Below are 12,206 nucleotides of genomic sequence, written 5' to 3' on the forward strand. Positions count from 1 at the left end.
CATTTTCCCAACAGTGGGACTTTGCGGGGACTTCTTGCAGATAGCTTGGCTTCACATAGGCGTCTTCTAATTGTAACAGTCCTCACAGGGAACGTCACACCTTCTTTCATCTTCCTGGAGCTGATTGTTGGCTGAGTCCGCCCCATTTTGGCTATTCTTCTATCCATTCCAATGGTAGTTTTTCGCTTTCTTCCGTCTTTCAGGTTTTGGTTGCCATTTTAAAGCATTTGTGATCATTTTAGCTGAACAGCCGATCATTTTCTGCACTTCTTTATATGTTTTCCCCCCTCCAATCAACTTTTTAAGCAAGGTACGCTGTTCTTCTGAACAATGTCTGGAACGACCCATTTTCCTCAGAATTTCAGAGAGAAATGCACTGTAACCAGCATGTCCAACATTTGCTGCCTTCCTTCCTTAAATAAGGGCAATAATTGCCACCTGTTTTTCAAAGAATGAATGACCTCACTAATAGAACTCCACACTGCTATTATTGTGAACACGCCCCTTTCAATGAGTGATTCAATGACACAGAATCAGCAGCATGCATGTCATGACTGTTGGGTCTGTTGGATTTCTATTACTCTACTACACCTGCTAGGAAATTATCTGCATTGTAGAAATATCATTTCTACCAAAAACAGCGATTGATCCGGTGATGTCTGACTGCTAGTATTTTGAACACAACTGTATATAGCACTGTCAATTTACGCAGTGCTTTACATATATTGTACATTCACATCAGTCCCTAACCCTCAAGGGGCGTACAATCTAAGGTCCCTAACCCTCAAGGGGCGTACAATCTAAGGTTCCTAACCCTCAAGGGGCGTACAATCTAAGGTCCCTAACCCTCAAGGGGCGTACAATCTAAGGTCCCTAACCCTCAAGGGGCGTACAATCTAAGGTCCCTAACCCTCAAGGGGCATACAATCTAAGGTCCCTAACCCTCAAGGGGCGTACAATCTAAGGTCCCTAACCCTCAAGGGGCGTACAATCTAAGGTCCCTAACCCTCAAGGGGTGTACAATCTAAGGTCCCTGACCCTCAAGGGGTGTACAATCTAAGGTCCCTAACCCTCAAGGGGTGTACAATCTAAGGTCCCTAACCCTCAAGGGGTGTACAATCTAAGGTCCCTAACCCTCAAGGGGTGTACAATCTAAGGTCCCTAACCCTCAAGGGGTGTACAATCTAAGGTCCCTAACCCTCAAGGGGCATACAATCTAAGGTCCCTAACTCACATTCATACATACACATACTAGGGACAATTTAGACAGGAGCCAATTCACCTACCAGCATGTCTTTGGAGTGTGGGAGGAAACCCACGCAGGCACAGGGAGAACATGCAAACTCCAGGCAGGTGGTGCCGTGGTTGGGATTTGAACCAACAACCCCAGTACTGCCAGACAGAAGTGCTAACCATGTAGCCACTGTGCTGCCCGTATAGTGGGAAAAGAACCCATCTTGTGTGTGCTATACATCCACGTACAAATCACGTACAACTATGAACAGAATATGCAGTCATGGACTTTGTGTGGACTTAGGGAAGAGGAACGGAGTACCATAAAAACAACTTTATTAGGTGCTATTAAAAAATCGATTACACAACATTATAGTAAACTTACCTGGGGGAGGGATGTGATGAATTGCAACCTTCCACTGGAGTGTATCATCCCTGTATAGATAATCCCAAAACCGTATATATTGAAAGGGGACTTTACATATATCTCCAAAGGGTACAACAGACCATGGCAGCCATGTTTAAAAGCAACTATACATTTTCATTTAAAAATATTTGACAAACACAGTTTTAAAGTGTTACTAAACCCACAACAATAAAAATCAGTCTGTAGATGCAGTAAAGCATACGTGTTGTACTCACTGTGGAACCTAAGGGGTCAATCCTCTGTATTGTGTAAAAAGGCTGTTTGATCCTGATCTCTCTGCTCCTCCTCTTGTTCAAATGTCCACATCTTATGTCCTGATAAAACAGACTGAACCGTAGCCATTTTGCACATGCTCAGTTCAGTATGTATTGCTAGAGAGGTTTTTTTTTTTATTTATATAGCGCCAGCAGTTTGCTCAGCGCTTTACAATATAAAGGGAGACAGTACAGCAACAATACAGTCCAATACAAGAGGGATAGGAGGCCCTGATCCTGGGAGCTTACAATTTATTATTATTATTATTATTAATAATAATAATAAAGTGTTACTAAACCCACAACAGTACAATCAGTCTGTAGATGCAGTAAAGCATGCTTGTTATACTCACTGTGGAGCCTAAGGGGTTAATCCTCTGCATTGTGTAAAATCTCTGTTTGATCCTGTCTTCTCTGATCCTCCGCTTCTTCCAGTGCCCCCCTCTTATCTCATGAGAAGACATATCGTGTAGAGACACTGCACATGCTCAGTTTGGTGTGTATTGCTAGAGAGGTTTTCTTTTTTTGGGGGGAGAGTGCATATGATCAGTACAGGACCAATCATCACTGTCCAGACAGAGGTCAGGGGTTTTGCATCCTCCTAGAGCAGAAAGAAAACTCCTCCTACAAGCTTTAACCAGTGCTCTGCTGGAAACTGATAGAAGTTGCAAGACTGCTATTTACTGCTGATGAGAAAAGGTATTTAGCAGTTTGTATTTACTAAAATAATGCAGGGTCCTGGTCCTGGTCCTGGTGAATGCAGGGTCCTGGTCCTGCTCCTGGTGAATGCACGGTCCTGGGTTTAGTAACATGTTAAAGTAATATAGAGAAACATCAATAGATCATATGAACAATGGTGACTTAAAGCAGAGTTCCACTCACCCTGTCAAAAAATAAAAGTCAGCAGCTGCAAAAACTGTAGCTGCTGACTTTTAAAAAACAGCCACTTACCTGTCCCTCGGTCCCGTGGTGTGTCCCCCGCAGCCCGTTTCACCGGCCGGCCTGTATTCCAGGCGGCCGGCATCTTCAGTCTGGGCACCCGGCTGTGACAGCTTGCGGCTTCACAGCCGGGTACCCACTGCACATGCGCGAGTAGCGCCACGCTTCATGAATGGTCCTGTAGTCTTCTGGGACCTGTCAGGTGTCCCAAAAGACTACAGGAAGGGAGGGAGGACACCTTCCGTTTCTGATCACCTGAGAGCGGGCACCTGTCAAATTCGGGTACCCGCCCCCCCTCCCGCCCCGGCCCCCCAAAGGTGCCAATCCTTATTGAGGAGCAGTCCTTAAAGTGGAACTTCCCCTTTTGGGTGGAGCTCCGCTTTAAATTGTAGAATCCATGGAGATAATTCATGAGAAACCCCACTTCTTCAGGACCTCAAAACTCCAGTGATAGGTAAGTCACTGTAAGGGTGCATTGCATTCACTCTAATCATATTCCTCTGCTGATATTCCAGAGGAAAACTACATCCATCTCAGTAGCAAAAAGAAGCAAAACCATTAAAAAAAAAAAAAAACAGAAGGGAAAAAGAGACAATCTTTCCAGTAAGTCTCTGCCAGTCCTTGGGGAGACCACCAAATCATGGGGAACTCTTGGTATGTTTATGTAGCACATAGATTCAGGGGCGTATTCACCACAAGGCAAACAAGGCATTTGCCTAGGGCGGCATTTTTCAAGGGGGCGTCGGAAGAAGAGACAGAAGAAGGGACACGGCAGCATAAGGACCAGATGGGATCCATGAGACTGTGCATGCAGAGCCCGACTCTCGTTCCCGGGGATGTCCGGAGCTGTGAAGAATTTTCTCTCTTGCCAGGTGGGGGGGTGGCATGGTAGCAGGTATACGGGGGTGGTGGAAGGCTCTCTCGGTCGGGGGAGTGGGGGTTAGTTGGTGTGGTCAGTGTCAAACTCTCTCGGCGGTGGATGGGGAATGGGGGGGGCATTTTTATGTTGCCTAGGGCAGCACAAAACTTAACCCCTTCGCGTCGGCGCCTCCCGACCCTTTAAGAGTTTCAGAAGCCGGGAGGCGGGGCGGGGTTTAGGGTCATGTGATGCGCCGTCACGGCAGTCACATGATCGAGAAAGGTCCCGATCGAAAGAGGAGATCGGGACCTTTCCAAGAGTACAGGGTGCACTCTCTCGGCACATATGTCCTTTTTTCATAGAACGCAAATGTGCGGCCGCTCGGCATCTAGGCCCAGACGCCGGGAGGCCGCACATTTGCGTTCAGCCAGCGTGAAGAGGTTAAATACACCACTGCATTGATTATAATATGCAAAAAAGTCAAAGGCAAAGATAATCCTAAACAGAGTAAAAAGTACATCAATATGAATGCTGGGAAGGATAGGCTCTTGCCAAGGTGAACACACGGTCAATGACATATAAAAACAATGTATTAAAAGCATTGGTCCACATCATTGTTCACCTTGGCAAGAGCCTATCCTTCCCGGGATGTTTGAGATTATAATAAAGATACTTTTTTGCATTCATATTGATGTACTTTTTACTCTGTTTAGGATTTACTTAATACCAACTTTTTTGCAGTCTGTCCTTGTCAACTGCTTTTTTTCTTTGTATGCCATTCAGGGGCGGTCTGACAACTCATGGGGCCCCCAGGCAATAGGGGATCATGGGGCCCCTGTGTCCTTGCCCAAACTCAAAAAAGCCTATGTAATAGGTACAAGGGGCATCTCATGGGGCCCCCTACTGACGCCGGGCCCTCGGGCAGTGCCTGAGTTTCCAAATGGTCAGTCCACCCCTGATGCCATTATATTCGGTTATTCGGTTATTGCCACCGGGTAATAGGGGATCATGGGGCCCCCGGGCAATAGGGGATCATGGGGCCCCCGGGCAATAGGGGATCATGGGGCCCCTGTGTCCTTGCCCAAACTCAAAAAAGCCTATGAAAAAGGTGCCAGGGGCCGGAGTTTCCAAATGGTCAGTCCACCCCTGATGCCATTATATTCAGTTATTCGGTTATTGCCACCGGGCAATAGGGGATCATGGGGCCCCCGGGCAATAGGGGATCATGGGGCCCCTGTATCCTTGCCCAAACTCAAAAAAGCCTATGAAAAAGGTACCAGGGGCATCTTATGGGGTCCCCTACTGACCCTGGGCCCTTGGGCAGTGCCCGAGTTTCCAAATGGTCAGTCCTCCCCTGGAGTGAAAGCATGGAGTTCCCCTTTAAGACATCCCCCAAGCCATACCCGCCACAAAACAGATCATTACGAAGCTATTTTAGTGCTTTATAAATATGTTGGTATGATCTCATTCTGCTTTGTGTAATCCGGAACCTCCTCCGTGAGCGTTTCCCTCTCCCCTAAGGCCGCCATGAATAAATGGCATCTGTAAGAGAGTCTGATAGATCCCGTCTGCCATCGTAAGGTCTATCATTACTCGCCTCCACTAAATACGGCCAGAGCACCCAGGAGGAGAGGAACGGTCACTCGCTTGGCTTCCAATCAGACCCTAATGTGAATGAGAACATTAATTAATCATCTCACATCTGCTTGCAGCTACTTTATATAGCTGCAGAAAGTCAGATTTCTTTTTTTTTTTTTTTGCATAAAAAGTCCAGCTAGTTACAATTTTGGCTCCGAAACTTTACAAGAGGAATTTGCAGAGCGAGTTGCATTTACTCCAGTCCTGAAAGTGTAAGGTCATCTTTGCACATTAAACTCGGGAAGAAATCTTCGATGCGTCACGTGTGCAGACTTGTTCCATTTAGTTCGGGCTGAAAGTGATATTAAAAGGAGAACTTTTTAACTATTTTCAAACATTGTTGAGCAGGGGCGGACTGACCATTCGTTCACTCAGTAGGGGGCCCCATGAGATGCCCCTGACACCTTTCATAGGCTTTTTTGGGTGTGGTTTGAGTGTGGGTGAGGACACAGGGGCCCCCATGATCCCCTATTGCCCGGGGGCCCCATGAGTTGTCAGTCCGCCCCTGCTGTTGAGTAATCTTATCTATTTTTTTCTGACACGTTTTTTTCATATTTTTGTGTGTTTTTTTTTAAACCTTGCATTTTTTGGCACATTTTTGTAGTTTGGCTTTACATCCATGTGTGCCCAGCAGAGTCCCCCCTTATATCTATGTGTACCCAGCAGAGTCCCCCCTTACATCCATGTGTTCCCAGTAGAGTCCCCCCTTACATCCATGTGTGCCCAGCAGAGTTCCCCCTTATATCTATGTGTACCCAGCAGAGTCCCCCCTTACATCCATGTGTTCCCAGTAGAGTCCCCCCTTACATCCATGTGTACCCAGCAGAGTCCCCCCTTACATCCATGTATGCCCAGCAGAGTTCCCCCTTACATCCATGTGTGCCAGCAGAGTCCCCCCTTACATCCATGTGTGCCCAGCAGAGTCCACCCTTACATCCATGTGTGCCCAGCAGAGTCCACCCTTACATTCATGTGTTCCCAGTGGAGTCCCCTCTTATATCCATGTGTTTCCAGTAGAGTCCCCCCTTACATCCATGTGTTCCCAGTAGAGTCCCCCCTTATATCTATGTGTGCCAGCAGAGTCTCCCCTTACATCCATGTGTGCAAGCAGAGTCCTCCCTTACATCCATGTGTGCCAGCAGAGTCTCCCCTTACATCCATGTGTGCCAGCAGAGTCTCCCCTTACATCCATGTGTGCCAGCAGAGTCTCCCCTTACATCCATGTGTGCCCAGCAGAGTCCCCCCTTACATCCTTGTGTGCCCAGCAGAATCCCCCCTTACATCCATGTGTGCCCAGCAGAATCCCCCCTTACATCCATGTGTGCCCAACAGAACCCCCCTTACATCCATGTGTACCCAGCAGAGTCCCCCCTTACATCCATATGTGCCAGCAGAGTCCCCCCTTACATCCTTGTGTGCCCAACAGAACCCCCCTTACATCCATGTGTACCCAGCAGAGTTCCCTCTTACATCCATGTGTGCCAGCAGAGTTCCCCTTTATATCCACATGTGCCCAGTAGAGTGCCCCCTCCCTCTTACATTCAAGTGTGCCAGCAGAGTCCCCCCTTACCCTTCAGGTGGCAGAGCAGTAGGGCAGAAGCCAGGAGATGGCGGTACAAGTCCAGTCCTCCTGTATAATCTGGGTTAGGGCCAGAAATTCTATTACCCAACCATGGTGGAGGGAAGGGGGAAGCAGGGGCTGCAGAGGGGTTACAGCTGTCTGGCAGAGGATGATCTTTCTATTATTGTACCGGGATACACAGACTGGCACATCCACTGCCAGCCAGCCAGTCATAGTATTATCATGGACAGTTGCTCCAGACCAGATAAAATCGTGTAGTGGGCTGGAGGTGACCTACAGGCCAGACTTCACAGACTCCTGACTAGGCCATGTCCACACGGGGCGATTATATCCATGTCCAGTGCCATGCTGCATTTACCCATACAGGGATGCACAGGTATTCTGTGCATTCCTGTGCAGGTAGTCCCATTCATGTCTATTGGGACACAACGGCTGCATGGACACAGCTGCTGTGTCCCAATATGACGTCCACATGGGTGTGGGTGCATGTGGGTGCTTGTCCCAGAATTCACCCTGGGTGTATTTGGGATTGTGCACCTGCACCCGCATGATTGGCACATTGGAAGCAGCAGCTGTGTCTGTGCAACTAATGCATCGCAGTGACCAAGCCCCTGTGTGCTGGACGAAACATGTCAGGGGGTGGGGCTGGAGTGGCACTAGCTGAGGCCACACTCATCCACATATCCATGCAAGAAAAAAAGGGAGGGATTAGGATGTGATGTCATCACGCACAGCTGTGTTTGGACTCGCGGCTTGGAGATCGCTGCCGGAGACAACCCAGCAGGTGACGAATGTGCCCATATACCCGTGTCATTGGCGACACATGTAAATGTGAGTTGTTTAACGATTTTATGCAATAAAACGTTTTTTGTAATGGTTTTACGCTATGGAAGCTCCTCTCTTTTTTTTTACTCATTTTTGAGACTGATTGAGTTAAGTAAGTGATTTTTTCTGAGAAGCCCTGTGGGAAAAGGATCGTGAGGCTGCAGATCGTTACTCCCGGAGCATGACACGCTATCAGCTGGTTTATGATTTTACCAGCATGGGGCTTTAGTGAGTTTATTTAGCTGGTTTGGTGGAAGAGCACAATACTGGTGAACATTGAGAAGATTTCCCTGCACATGGATGAATGAATTCATTATATGGTGGACATTTCAAGTTTTATGTTTATGATGGAGATTATAGACACATTGGATATATAGAGCAATAATTGTTCTGCATTGTTGGTTAACCGTCATATGAGACTTATACTGTATGTTTGCACATTGCATATGGCACTTTATTATTGTATTCTTGTTGTGTGATACTTTTTGATTTCTTTTTTGCACTGTTTGCACTTTAATATATATATATATAAACTGCTGAAAAAATTAAAGTAAGACTTTTGAATCCCAGTCTAGCATCAAGTCCATGAAACTCCTGGGATATGGATCTGGTCAGGTAAGTAGCAGAGGGGGTTGTTAATCAGTTTCAGCTGCTTTGGTGTTAATGAAATTAACAACAGGTACACTAGATGGGCAACAATGAGACGACCCCCAAAACAGGAATGGTTTTACAGGTGGAGGCCACTGACAGTTTTTTCCTTACTCATCTTTTCTGACTGTTTTTCACTAGTTTTGCATTAGGCAAGGGTCAGTGTCACTACTGGTAGCATGAGGCCATACCTGGACCCTACAGAGGTTGCACAGGCAGTCCAACTCCTCCAGGATGGCACATCAATACCTGCCATTGCCAGAAGGTTTGCTGTGTCTCCCAGCATAGTCACAAGAGCCTGGAGAAGATTCCAGGAGACAGGCAGTTGCTCTAGGAGAGCTGGAAAGGGCAGTAGCAGGTCCCTAACCCATCAGCAGGACTGGTATCTGCTCTTTTGTGCAAGGAGGAACAAGATAAGTCCTGCCAGAGCCCTACAAAATGACCTCCAGCAGGCCACTGGTGTGAATGTGTCTGACCAAACAATCAGAACAGACTTCATGAGGGTGACCTGAGGGCCCGACGTCCTCTAGTGGGCCCTGTGCCCACTGTCCAGCACCATAGAGCTCAATTGGCATTTGCCATTGAACCCCAGAATTGGCAGGTCCACCACTGGCACCCTGTGCTTTTCACAGATGAGAGCAGGTTCCTCCTGAGCACATGTGACAGACGTGAAAGGGTCTGGAGAAGCCGTGGAGAACGTTCTGCTGCCTGTAACATGGTTCAGCATGACCGTTTTGGTGGTGGGTCAGTGATGGTCTGGGGAGGCATATCCATGGAGGGACGCACAGACCTCTACAGGCTAGACAATGGCACCCTGACTACCATTAGGTATTGGGATGAAATCCTTGGACCCATTGTCAGACCCCACACTAGTGCAGGGGGTCCTGGGTTCCTCATGATGCACGACAATGCCCAGTCTCATGTGGAGGGAGTATGCAGGCAGTTCCTGGAGGATGAAGGAATTGATACCATTGAATGGCCCCCACGCTCGCCTGACCTAAATCCAATAGGACACCTCTGGGATGTCATGTTTCGGTCCATCCGACGCCGCCAGGTTGCACCTCAGACTGTCCAGGAGCTCAGTGATGCCCTGGTCCAAATCTGGGAGGAAATCCCCCAGGACACCATCCGTGGTCTCATTAGGGGCCTCCCCCGACATTGTCAGGCATGAATACAAGCACGTGGGGGCCATACAAACTACTGAGGACCATTCTGAGTCGCTGCAATGACATTTCAGCAGAATTGACTCGCCTGCTGCATCATTTTTTCATTTTGATTTTCGGGGTGTCTTTAAATTCAGTCCTCTGTAGGTCGATCATTTTAATTTCCATCAAATGATGGGGCGTCCTTACCTCCCTAACACATTACCTAGTCCATATCAGTATAGAGATCCAGCAGATTTTTCCCCATTGAGATCTGATGGGTTTTCAAAGTGTTTCTTTAATTTATTTGAGCAGTGTATATATATATATATATATATATATATATATATATATATATATATATATATATATTCTGATAGAGAAAAAAAGGTTTTTTTGAGTTCTAGTTTTGAGTAGTGCTGTTCTATTTTTCTGTTTGCACACTATTTTATTTATGGTGTTTCACATCATAATTCGATAGCCGATTCCATTTGAGGATAGACTGTGGAGCAGTCCGGAACACTTTCTCTGGTGTTAGTGAAGTTATATGTTGTCCATTGAGAACATTTTCTATAGAGCTGCTTTGGAACTCTACATGTGTTCCTGCTTAATTTACCTATTTGCATTCCCAAAAGACTCACTTTCCCTAAAGGAAACACCATGCTAGGATGAGTATGAGCCCCAAAAGTAAAAAACGGATAAAAAGTAAAAAGCATAATGTGTGAGTCTAGAAACTCCCGGCTATACCGGCAAAGCATCTTCTAATTACCATCTACCGCAGGACAGCTAGCTTTGTATTTTCTTATTTCACCGTGTTCATAAATGCCTATAAACCGATTCAGTTTCTTACAGTGTTTTGTCTCATTCAGATTACTGGGGCCCTTAATGGGCCCCAAGGGATTCGCCCAGCTCCAGTTTAAGAAACCCATAAAACTATATGTTTCAGCCATCAGCCATCTTCATTGGCATTTGTTAAAGACGTGACTTTCTCCGCAGGTCCCTTAGTGAATTCTGACACCCGGCGTCTATCCAGTTCACTGAGGCTCACAGAATCGGGTCATTATAGGCGATGCACAGGCCATAAACCCCGGCATCAATAGCCCTGTATCAAATGGAATTCTGGGAAAAGACCACTCTGGGTGAAGCTGTGCATCTATTAAATGTTTTATTTATTTTTCCATATGAGGTTTAATCCTGGGATTTCAAGGAATGCGGCGTTCACCAACCAGGTAACTGAATGCCAGTGTCAGGTAAAAGCTGTTATTAAACAAGAAAAACACGCTATGTTTTATAAACTAAGAGTACTGCCAGTATGACAGTTTTATACTGTATATGATAGTATTACACATGCAAACTTACTGCAACAGTTGAAGAAAAAAGCTATTTATCTAAACTTTTTAAAGGTATCTTATATTTCACAATCATTATAATGCAGCCTATCTGTTAACTAGAGATCAGTGACACCACAGAGACCCTTTATATATATGAGAACGCAGCCTATCCATTCACTAGAGACCAGTGACATTACTGACACTCTTCATAAAGACCAGTGACATCACTAGGACACTTCATATTCATGAGAACACAGCCTATTCAATCACTAGAGACCTGTGACATCACCGAGATTCTTCATATTCATGAGAACACAGCCTATCCGATCACCACTAGGGACCAATAACATCACCAAGACTCTTCATATAGACCAACAAGTTCACCAATTTCCATCACTGAGACCAGTGACATCAGCAATACCCTTCATTTTCATGAGAACTCAATCTATCCATTCACTAGAGACCAGTAACATCATCAAGATTCTTCATATTCATGAGAACACAGCCTATCCGATCACTAGAGACCAGTGACACCATTGAGACTCTTCATATAAACCAAAAACTTCACCAATTTCCATCACTGAGACCAGTGACATCACCGAGACTGCTCATATTCATGAAAACACAACCTATCCAATCACTAGAGACCAGTGACATCACCAAGGCCCTTCATATTCATGAAAAAGCAGACTATCCATCCACTAGAGATCAGTGACATCATCGAGACCCTTCATATTCATGAGAACACAGCCTATCCAATCACTAGAGACCAGTGACATCACCGAGACCCTTCATATTCATGAGAACGCAGCCTATCCATCACTAGAGACCAGTGACATCACCGAGACCCTTCATATTCATGAGAACGCAGCCTATCCAATCACTAGAGACCAGTGACATCACCGAGACCCTTCATATTCATGAGAACACAGCCTATCCATTCACTAGGGACCAGTGACATCATCGAGACCCTTCATATTCATGAGAACGCAGCCTATCCATCACTAGAGACCAGTGACATCACCGAGACCCTTCATATTCATGAGAACGCAGCCTATCCAATCACTAGAGACCAGTGACATCACCGAGACCCTTCATATTCATGAGAACACAGCCTATCCATTCACTAGGGACCAGCGACATCATCGAGACCCTTCATATTCATGAGAACGCAGCCTATCAAATCACTAGAGACCAGTGACATCACCGAGACCCTTCATATTCATGAGAACGCAGCCTATCCATTCACTAGAGACCAGTGACATCACCGAGACCCTTCATATTAATGAGAACACAGCCTATCCATTCACTAGAGACCAGTGACATCA

Source organism: Staurois parvus, unplaced genomic scaffold (assembly GCF_062004578.1).
Source record: "Staurois parvus isolate SC_StPar_1 unplaced genomic scaffold, SC_StPar_1.0 ptg002066l, whole genome shotgun sequence".
Taxonomy (NCBI): domain Eukaryota; kingdom Metazoa; phylum Chordata; class Amphibia; order Anura; family Ranidae; genus Staurois; species Staurois parvus.